This window comes from Chelon labrosus (genome assembly GCF_963514085.1).
Source record: "Chelon labrosus genome assembly, chromosome: 10".
NCBI classification, from domain to species: domain Eukaryota; kingdom Metazoa; phylum Chordata; class Actinopteri; order Mugiliformes; family Mugilidae; genus Chelon; species Chelon labrosus.
In genome coordinates this window covers 25,890,780-25,899,512 of record NC_140360.1, presented here as the reverse complement: position 1 = coordinate 25,899,512, position 8,733 = coordinate 25,890,780, and positions in this window count along the sequence as shown.

Here is an 8,733-nt window from a genome sequence, read left to right as displayed (position 1 = left end):
AGTAGGCGAAAAATACCCGGCTGGCCTACTACCTCCACAGTATACAACGGTAGCTCACTACGCTATCCCACAATTCAGTGGGAGCCCGCTAAGCGTAGAAGAAGACGAGCCGCCGGGAAAATCAAATCAGACAAAATGGCTGAGACCGTTGTGACAGCTACAGCTACGACAACCGAAGTTTATAAATGTAAGTATATTAGGATATGTTGGGATATAGAAGGAGGTGGCCAAAAAAGTTTGGGAACTGCTGCCATAGACCATATACAATATATATGTACAGTATAGCCTATGTCTATGTCTATGCAGCTAACAGCTACCAAAATGGAATTTGCATACCACCGAAGCACTTCAACCCTACCCGGTACCGTCTAAGAGCTGTTTACGCTAGCAGTCCCATACGGACAAGACGTGTGGGCAGCCGAAACTTTTTTTTTTTTTTTTTGGTTACCATTTAAAGTAAATACTGTTCTGAAAAAAGTACTTAAAGTTAATGAAACTTTAATGAAAAGGAAATGCTATTGAATATGTCTTATCATTTTTAAAAATTAAAAATTAAAGTGACGGGTAAAAATAGATTATGACGGAATTTTTATGACCTTGTCAGTCAAAATGACCGACAACGAAAAAGTCTAGCGCAACCTCTGATACAGGGGGAAGAGAGGGGTGACGAGACACAGGTGAAACAAATCAAGACATAACACAAGGAGAAACCAATGACCCACTCAAAAGAAAAAAACAAAGGGATTAACACATAACAGGAAATCAGGAACTTAACAAAATAAAACAGGAAACTGAAAAACATGAAACATGAACAAAACTCAAAACATGAACACAGGAATCAAATTACCCAGAACCATGAGGTGATGGACATGATAACGTCAGCGTGAAATCTAAATGATTTCTAACAACAAACTATTATCAAAGTGAACGAGAACAAAGGCAGTTCATATCTGCTTCGTGGACTACTTTATGCGCTCTTTGCAGCTTGTGACACATGGTTGCTAATGGACTCTCCAGAGAAGTTTCTCACACAAGCACACACATGCACAAACTTGTAAGGGAAAAATAAGAGCAAAATACCAGTTTCATACAAAATAACAAGTTCAAGGTGAATGAATGATTGTGTGTTTGGTAAGTGACCACCCAGCAGGTTGCAGAAGAAAGACGCCCATTCACTTCTACTGCACACTCAAGAAGACCCACAAAGCAGTATGTGTTTTCGGCTATGAGCAATAAGAAACAATCTTGTTTGGGGCTATGAGATGATATCTACAGGTAAAAGGCAAAATGAGAAGCGTTACATATGTGCAATTAAGTATTACTTTTAGTTTCCTGTCTTTATGATCAGTGAGTAGATTTGGTCCTAGTCCCTGGTAGAGGCTGAATTGAGGCTCTGGTAGATGGAGTCTTCTTGTTTGTTGGCTGGGTTTAAGGTCTCATAAGTGTCAGATACCTGAAAATAAGACATGAACAATATCAATGCTCGAATACAACAGAAGCAAAAGTGACACAACAGATATTCTCAGAAAAAGAAACACATTTTATTCAGAAGATAATTTTTTATCAAGGATCTCTTCTTTGCAAAAAATAGGGAGATGCCACAAGATAAACACCAGAGGAAGACCAACTGATTTAATTCACAGTTACTCAACAGAGGAGCACATAGTAATGTCAAATTACAGCTGATGTTACCACTTGAGCATTTTGTCTACATGATTTCCCATGTTGTGACCACAAGTCTGGGAGTTCCAGTTGAAGGCAGCATAACTTCAACCACATTTTATTTGCAGTAACAGCCTATTTACAACAGAAGCCAGAATGACACGGGATATTCCAAAATAACACCTTCATAACATATTCTCTTCACAGTAAATCAACAGATGTGCATATTGCACCATCGGGAGACAAGATTAAAACTGCTATCAGATAGTTGCGCATTATTTTGGTGTTTTGAATTTATTTTAAATGACATCATTATACACAATTTTGCTATCTGTAACTGTTTCTGTGGCTGAACTGGATCTCAGCCATAGACTGTATAAAGAGTACAGTCAATGATCTCAGCTCAATCCACCCTGTAGTCATTGAGATATATTCTCAGGGACCCAAGTAGTGGACTGACAGACTGACATTGCCATACATAGAGTCACAGACTAAATACTGAACGTAAAGGTTTGGACACCACGCAGCCATCACTGAAAGCTACGAGTGTGGAGACTCACCGTCACACATATGTTGTCTTGATTTACTCTACTGCTCAAACTAGAGTTCCTCCTTCTTTTCCAAATGTAAAGGAGAGGCAAAAAAACAGCAGCCACCAAGAAGGCAGAAGTCAGACATATAACCACAGGCAGGATGTAAACAGGATGGTGAAGATCATAACTGGGTGCTGGAAATGAAGAAAAAGTGAGAGAGAGGGTTATTCAAGTGTACACACACAGTAGAAACATTGTCAAACATTGGAAAACAAAACATATTCTCAAAATACATTCTGAATTTATTACTCTCCAACTGTATTCATTCAAGTGGAAACAGAACTTTTTTCTTTTTTTTAGGGCTGTGTTGCTATGTGTAATTTTACAGTCCTAAGAACATTACTTTTAGTCTCTTAAATCAAATAGGAAAACACAAAAACCTTTGTTTTTGTTAAAGATGATGCTGAGCAGAAAGATGTTGATTAGCTGCAAGACAAGAACTACAGCAGGACTTGCCAAGCATTCTTCTTTACTGCCAAGCATTCATTAAAATAGTAAATTCCCTTTTGTTGACTTTACAAATACATTTTTTTAAGATGTATAAAAAGTCATGGTATGCATTGAATTGAAATACTCTATATTATTTTTATCATTCATGTTTTGTATTATGTATATTGTATTGGATGTGAACATTTTTGAAGGTGTCCATAGAGGCTCTCTCACATTTCACAAATCAAAAAACAGCAAAAGAGAAGTTGTTCATAAGAACCTAATACAAATCACTTCACAGTTCCTTTGTACAACAGAAATATTAAATGTGGGGAAGAGGGGGAGGGAGGGAGAATAGGGAGAAAAAGTTTGCTTTGTTGCATGTAATAGCGACCTACTGTTTTATTTGCTGTAATTTGCAAACAAAAAACTAATAAATACATTTGAGAAAAACAAAGAAATATTAAATGTGGACTATTAAATACTGGATACGTGTCTTTGAGTAAATGGTTTGATAACAGATCATCAGATAAATCTATTTTCTTTGACTTAAACGTGGCTGCAGCATGAATATGTCAGTTCAAATGAGTCAGTGCCATTCAGTCATGCTAACTATCACATTCCTAAAAGAACAGTAGATGAAGAGGGGTGGTAGTAATCTTCCATTCTGATTTATTTATTAATCCTAAACCTAAACAAAGCTTTAACTCATTCAAGAGCCTTGCTCTTAGTTTCTCATGTCCACACTGGAAAACACAATTAAGAACATTTGTTTTTGTTAAAGCAGAAAGATGTTGATGAGCTGCAAGACAAACACTACATCAGGACCTGTACCTGAAAGCTGGTCCGTGGTTTTAAGGAAAACTGTGGGTGATGTTGTAAAAGGTTGGTGGGTCCAGCTTGGTTTGGAAGTGGTGGAAACTGTGAAAACACATTAATTCCATACTGAAATTTGGAAAGCTGATGAGAGAAATGAGCTTCTGCAGTAGATATCCCAACACATTATTACCAGAAAATTACAAAATACATTTTATGACAGTTTATAAAGTCATGACATCCATGGAATTTATATAACTCATTTTATTTATTTACATTTTTAATATACATATTGTACTGAATGTGAACATTTTTGAAGGCTTGAACCCCATTTTGTTTGTCTAAGGGGCTTAGCTGGAGGCAAAACAACTCACAGGAATACGTTAGGTAACACTGACTAGCAACTTCTGCTGGCTTGTTTTTGACAGTGGTGCAAGAAAACGGGAGTTCTTTAGCTGAATATGTCATTCAGTCCCGAGGACTGAGAGTGTTATTTGACAAAGTTAACACTGACATGGAAGGGGCGAGATTGACCGACCCGTACGCAATAACACAATGGACGGAGGACCTGACAGGATCACCTTCTGTGCAATGGTCAGACACTTGATAGAGAAACCAAACGTGTAGACTAAAGAGAAAAGGAGGATATATAAATCCTTACATGCCTATAATATAATGACCTGAGTGGTCATGAACAAGACTTAACCTACAAAGAATTAATGGGAGCCTATCCCAGCTGTTACCCAGGCTATGAAGTAAATTAAGCTTGTTATCTGCTCCTCAGATTCTGGCACCCTGCAAAACAGCATTTTGACAACGGTAGCCGCTGTGGTTTTTGCCTCCAGCTAAGTACTGTGACTGTGCGTAGTCCGTAAACTGATCTATAAAGGCTCTGTCTGCTCCCATATTCTATACATGAAAAAACAACAAACAAATTGTTCATAAGAACCTAATACAAATCAATTCAAATTTCTTAGGAGAGTTAAAGAAAATAAATATTAAATGTGGATTATTAAATATTAGATCTCTCTCGTTTGAATTTCTTTTAATAAATGGATTGATAACTGATCTTCAGATTCATCTAGTTTTTTTTACCTAAACATGGCTGATGATGAATATGTCTGTTCAAATAAGTCAACACTATTCAGTCATACTTGAAGTGCAGGCCAAAGAGGAGTGGTAGCAACTTCTACTCTGTTTTATTTATTAGTCCTAAACCTTCAACTCATTTTCTTAAGGGTGAGGTTAGCAGAGAGATCTTTATTCCATGCAAGATGAACACTACAGCAGGGCCACTAACTTTTGTGTAATTTGCAGTCGTTCGGGAGGTAATTAGATCAGCGTATATCCATATAGTCGGAGTGACTGGGGCACCGAAACACAGCCTCTAAATAACGCATTATCTGCCGCGTTCATTTCACCAATATTTTGTTATCGTACGCTAGTGCTATTCCCCGTTGAGTCCCGAGTGGTTAACAGTAGTAGTAGAACAGTAGTTCCCCTTTAAGTATGTCTCTTGCACACAGATGCATACACACACAGATGGATGTCTCGACTTGTGACACTCACCATCTATGACGCTGACCTCAAAATCCTGGAAGGAATCTGGAGACAAAGGTGTGCCTAAACCACACCTATACCTTCCTGCGTCGGACTTGGTCAGCTGTGTGATGGTCACAAACAGAGCTGTGGAATCTTGCGCAGATCCTTTTTCATATTCACTGATATATCTCCCGTTCTGAGCTCTGACATCGGTTGTCTCAATGAGAAGGTTTCCTTCTTCACACTTTCTCTTACAGAAGAACTTTGTACTTTTAGACATACTAAAGTGACAAAACACTATCAGATCTTTTCCTTCAGCTCCTCTGTGGATGTGAATTTCTTCATTGACATGGCCAGAGTTTTCATTCTGTAGTGCTGTTGAAATTAATAAGAAACATTTTCAGTCAAGTCAAGAATTATTCTTCATAGAAATGCAAAAAGTCAAAAGTCAGTAGTAATGGCTCCTATGATTAAATTTTTTTTTAATGTTTTGGGTGGGACCATGGTTTTGTACCACAGAAAGAGCACAATGAAAATACATTCCAATAGACATATATATCAGCTTTTATGAATAAACTCACCATCAGTGACTCTGACATCAAAGTCCACATATGTAGCTGGACTCAAAGGACTGCCCAAACCACACCTGTACCGCCCTGAGTCAGACTTGGTCAGGTGTGTGATGCTCACAGTCAGAAACACCCTTCCTGATGTTCCATGTTCATATTTGAGGCTGGATCTGTCGCTCACACTGCTGTTCTCATTTGTTTCAATCAGAATGTCTCCTTCTTTACATTCATTCCTACAGAAGAATTTCCTGTTTCCAGAGGGGGACATGTAGCATATAACTGAAGCAGTTTTTCCTTCAGCCCAAGAAAACATGTTTATGTTTGCACTGACGAGCCAGGTGTCTCCATCCCAGGGTGCTGCTGAAGAGATAAACAGTGATAAATGCTGTTTTGTGGCAAGCCACAAATTAAGTGAACCACTCCAGCTCCTCATTTGCTAGCGTACAATTGTCCAAGATGATATAGACTTGACTGTAAGTGATCAACTGAGATCTCAAACATATCAGTAAATACACACAGTGGAACTCTGAAAGCAATATGAGCTGCAGGATTAAACAGTCAGGAAATATCCTCACCTGATAGCAAGCAGAAGAGCAGAACATGGTGGATATTCATTCTGTATTTGATCCAGATGGAGAGTCAATCAACTGTCCGCTTCACTGGTTCTGGTCAGATAGAGAGGGTGTTGTTTCAGTTTAACATTTCCTGCTTCAACCTTCTTATCTTCCCCTTTCTCTAAATACTGTGTGAATGTGTGCTGCCCAGCTAAAACCACAATATGTTGAAGATCATTTTATTCAGTAAGAAATATATCTGGAAATGATGTCAAATCATTAACAAAAGCAGCAATATATGATGAAGTGCATTGTCCACTTGTAATTCAATTATACAGTTCAACCAGAAAGTTAAAGTGAGACACTGAAAGAGCTCGGTTCGTCTTTGACCACTCTCACATGCTGACATCGAAAACAGAAACATTTGCATGTGACATATGAGAAATATATTCTATATCTGTGTGTTTCTACAAGCATCTGTCCTGTTTCTGTACTTTACCTTAAACTACTCACTTAAGAAACAGTGTTCCACTTACTAAATGAGCATATTGCACTTAAAAAATAAATAAATAAAGGAACATGACGGACCCAGTGTCAGTAAACAACAACACTGTACACTCCTTAACTTAATAATAAACTCACTTTATTTGCTTTAGGAAATTGTGTGTTCAGTCCCTGTGGGTAGTTCATTGCAGCATCACTGCTATCTTGCAGTAAAAGTCTGAGTCAGTATGGGCAATATGTTCGAAAGCATCATCTGAATATGGGAAGTGGGGCGTGTTTATGAAGGTAACTACATACTTGAATTTGAAAAGCCTCAGAGGATGGAGGCAGCAGAGTGTGAGAAGAGGAGGCTGACCACTTAGTTCAACCTGGATTGACACGTAGCACTGGTAGCCAGAGCTTGCGTTTGAGAACATGCTGTCACAGTCTATGCTGGAAAGAAGACGAGTCTGATGGAGCCACAAAAAAAGGTTCAGTGTGTAGGATTGACAAATACCTAAGACTGATGCAATCAGAACCAAGTGAATACCTCAGCCTCTCTTTCCAAGCCTATGGGAGGACCTGCAGCACTTGACCCTCCAGCATAAAAACATGAAACCATCTCTCGATGTTTGAGTTATCTCCTCTGAGCTACTGACGGAGCAACATGACAGACTCTGTGGAACAGGGCCTGCTCACTATGTAAGGGTTCATTCGAAACTAACATGCTGTAGCTGAAGAAGCAGCTTGAAATAATAGCTCTTAGGTTTATACCAGAAAACCTTCTTTATTAGCTGTAAATATTAATACTGCAGGGTATTTATCTCCCTTTTCAAACCTAATGAGCTTCTGCAGCAACAGACAAGTGTTAACTCCTTAAGATGTTGACTTTCATAAAAAACAATGAGTGTTCAAATGTGTCACTTTTCACACCACGCCAGTCTGTATGTTCCTGTCGAGATGGTCTAATAAAGTATGTGTTTTTGTTGGTGGGAGGTTTAGCTGTGTTGGCTATTTTAGACCAAGCAGCAACAATGCAGAAGTGCCAAAAACAATTTCTCAAATGTTCAAGTCAAATCTCACAGACCTCTGTGTTATAATTTATTTATAATGGTCTAGGTGGCTGGTACATGTCTAAGTAACATCTACATGAATGCCAGGTCCAAAAGCTTCCCAGCAGAACATTGAATTGTCACAAGATGATCAATGTTATTTCTTTCTCCTGTCAGTGGTCATAATGTTGTGGATGATCGGTGTATGTGACAAAGGAAACTGTCAGATATTCACAGCTGCAAAGCAGAAATCAGATAATTTCACTCGTGCTTCAAGAATTGAATCAATGCAGTTATAAAAATAGTTTATTGCGTCAATCATGTGTAAAAAAAAAAGTTGATGTAAAATATTGTCAGCTAATGGTGAATTATGGTGAATTATAAATGAAGCTGCTGCCTCTGTCTCCTGTTGGACTGTGTAGTAGTAAGTTTGTTGTGAAATGGAGAAAAACGAATGTGGCAGGTTGAGTGCTGATCCACCTCCACCCTCCATTAGTATCACCTGGGCCTGATAGCTCAGTGGTGCCACCTGCTTAACTGGTCATACTTTCACTGGTGTGCACACTTTTGCCTGGCGTTCACCTGGCGAGGGCTCTGTCCGACATTCTCCGATTGTACTGTGACCTGTAAGCGGGGTTGGCTGTGCTGTTTGTGTGCAGCTTTGTGGAGATTTTGAGGAGTGGCGTCTGATCTCTGCCCTCACCGTGAGACGGTGACTGTTTTGGGCTGTGTGTTGAGCTCTCTTCGCTCGGGTAGGCTTGCTCTTTTATTATTAACTTCTGCTAGATTCATTAGCCTTATGTGTAGCCTGCTGTAGCTGTTGATGCAACAGCTCGTGTCCTTTCTCCTCCTCCTGCGCTCTGTGTGAGGTTTTACTGCGCAGCCCGGTGACGTGTGCCGCCAGCTGGACATTTCTTAAATGTACAACCTATCAGCCTGAGTGTCCCTCCACAAGCAGTATTGTAATTTTGTTTTTTTCTTTTCCAGGACAGGAGCTGGTGCATTGGTGGGATAGACATCCCCGGTGGTGGTT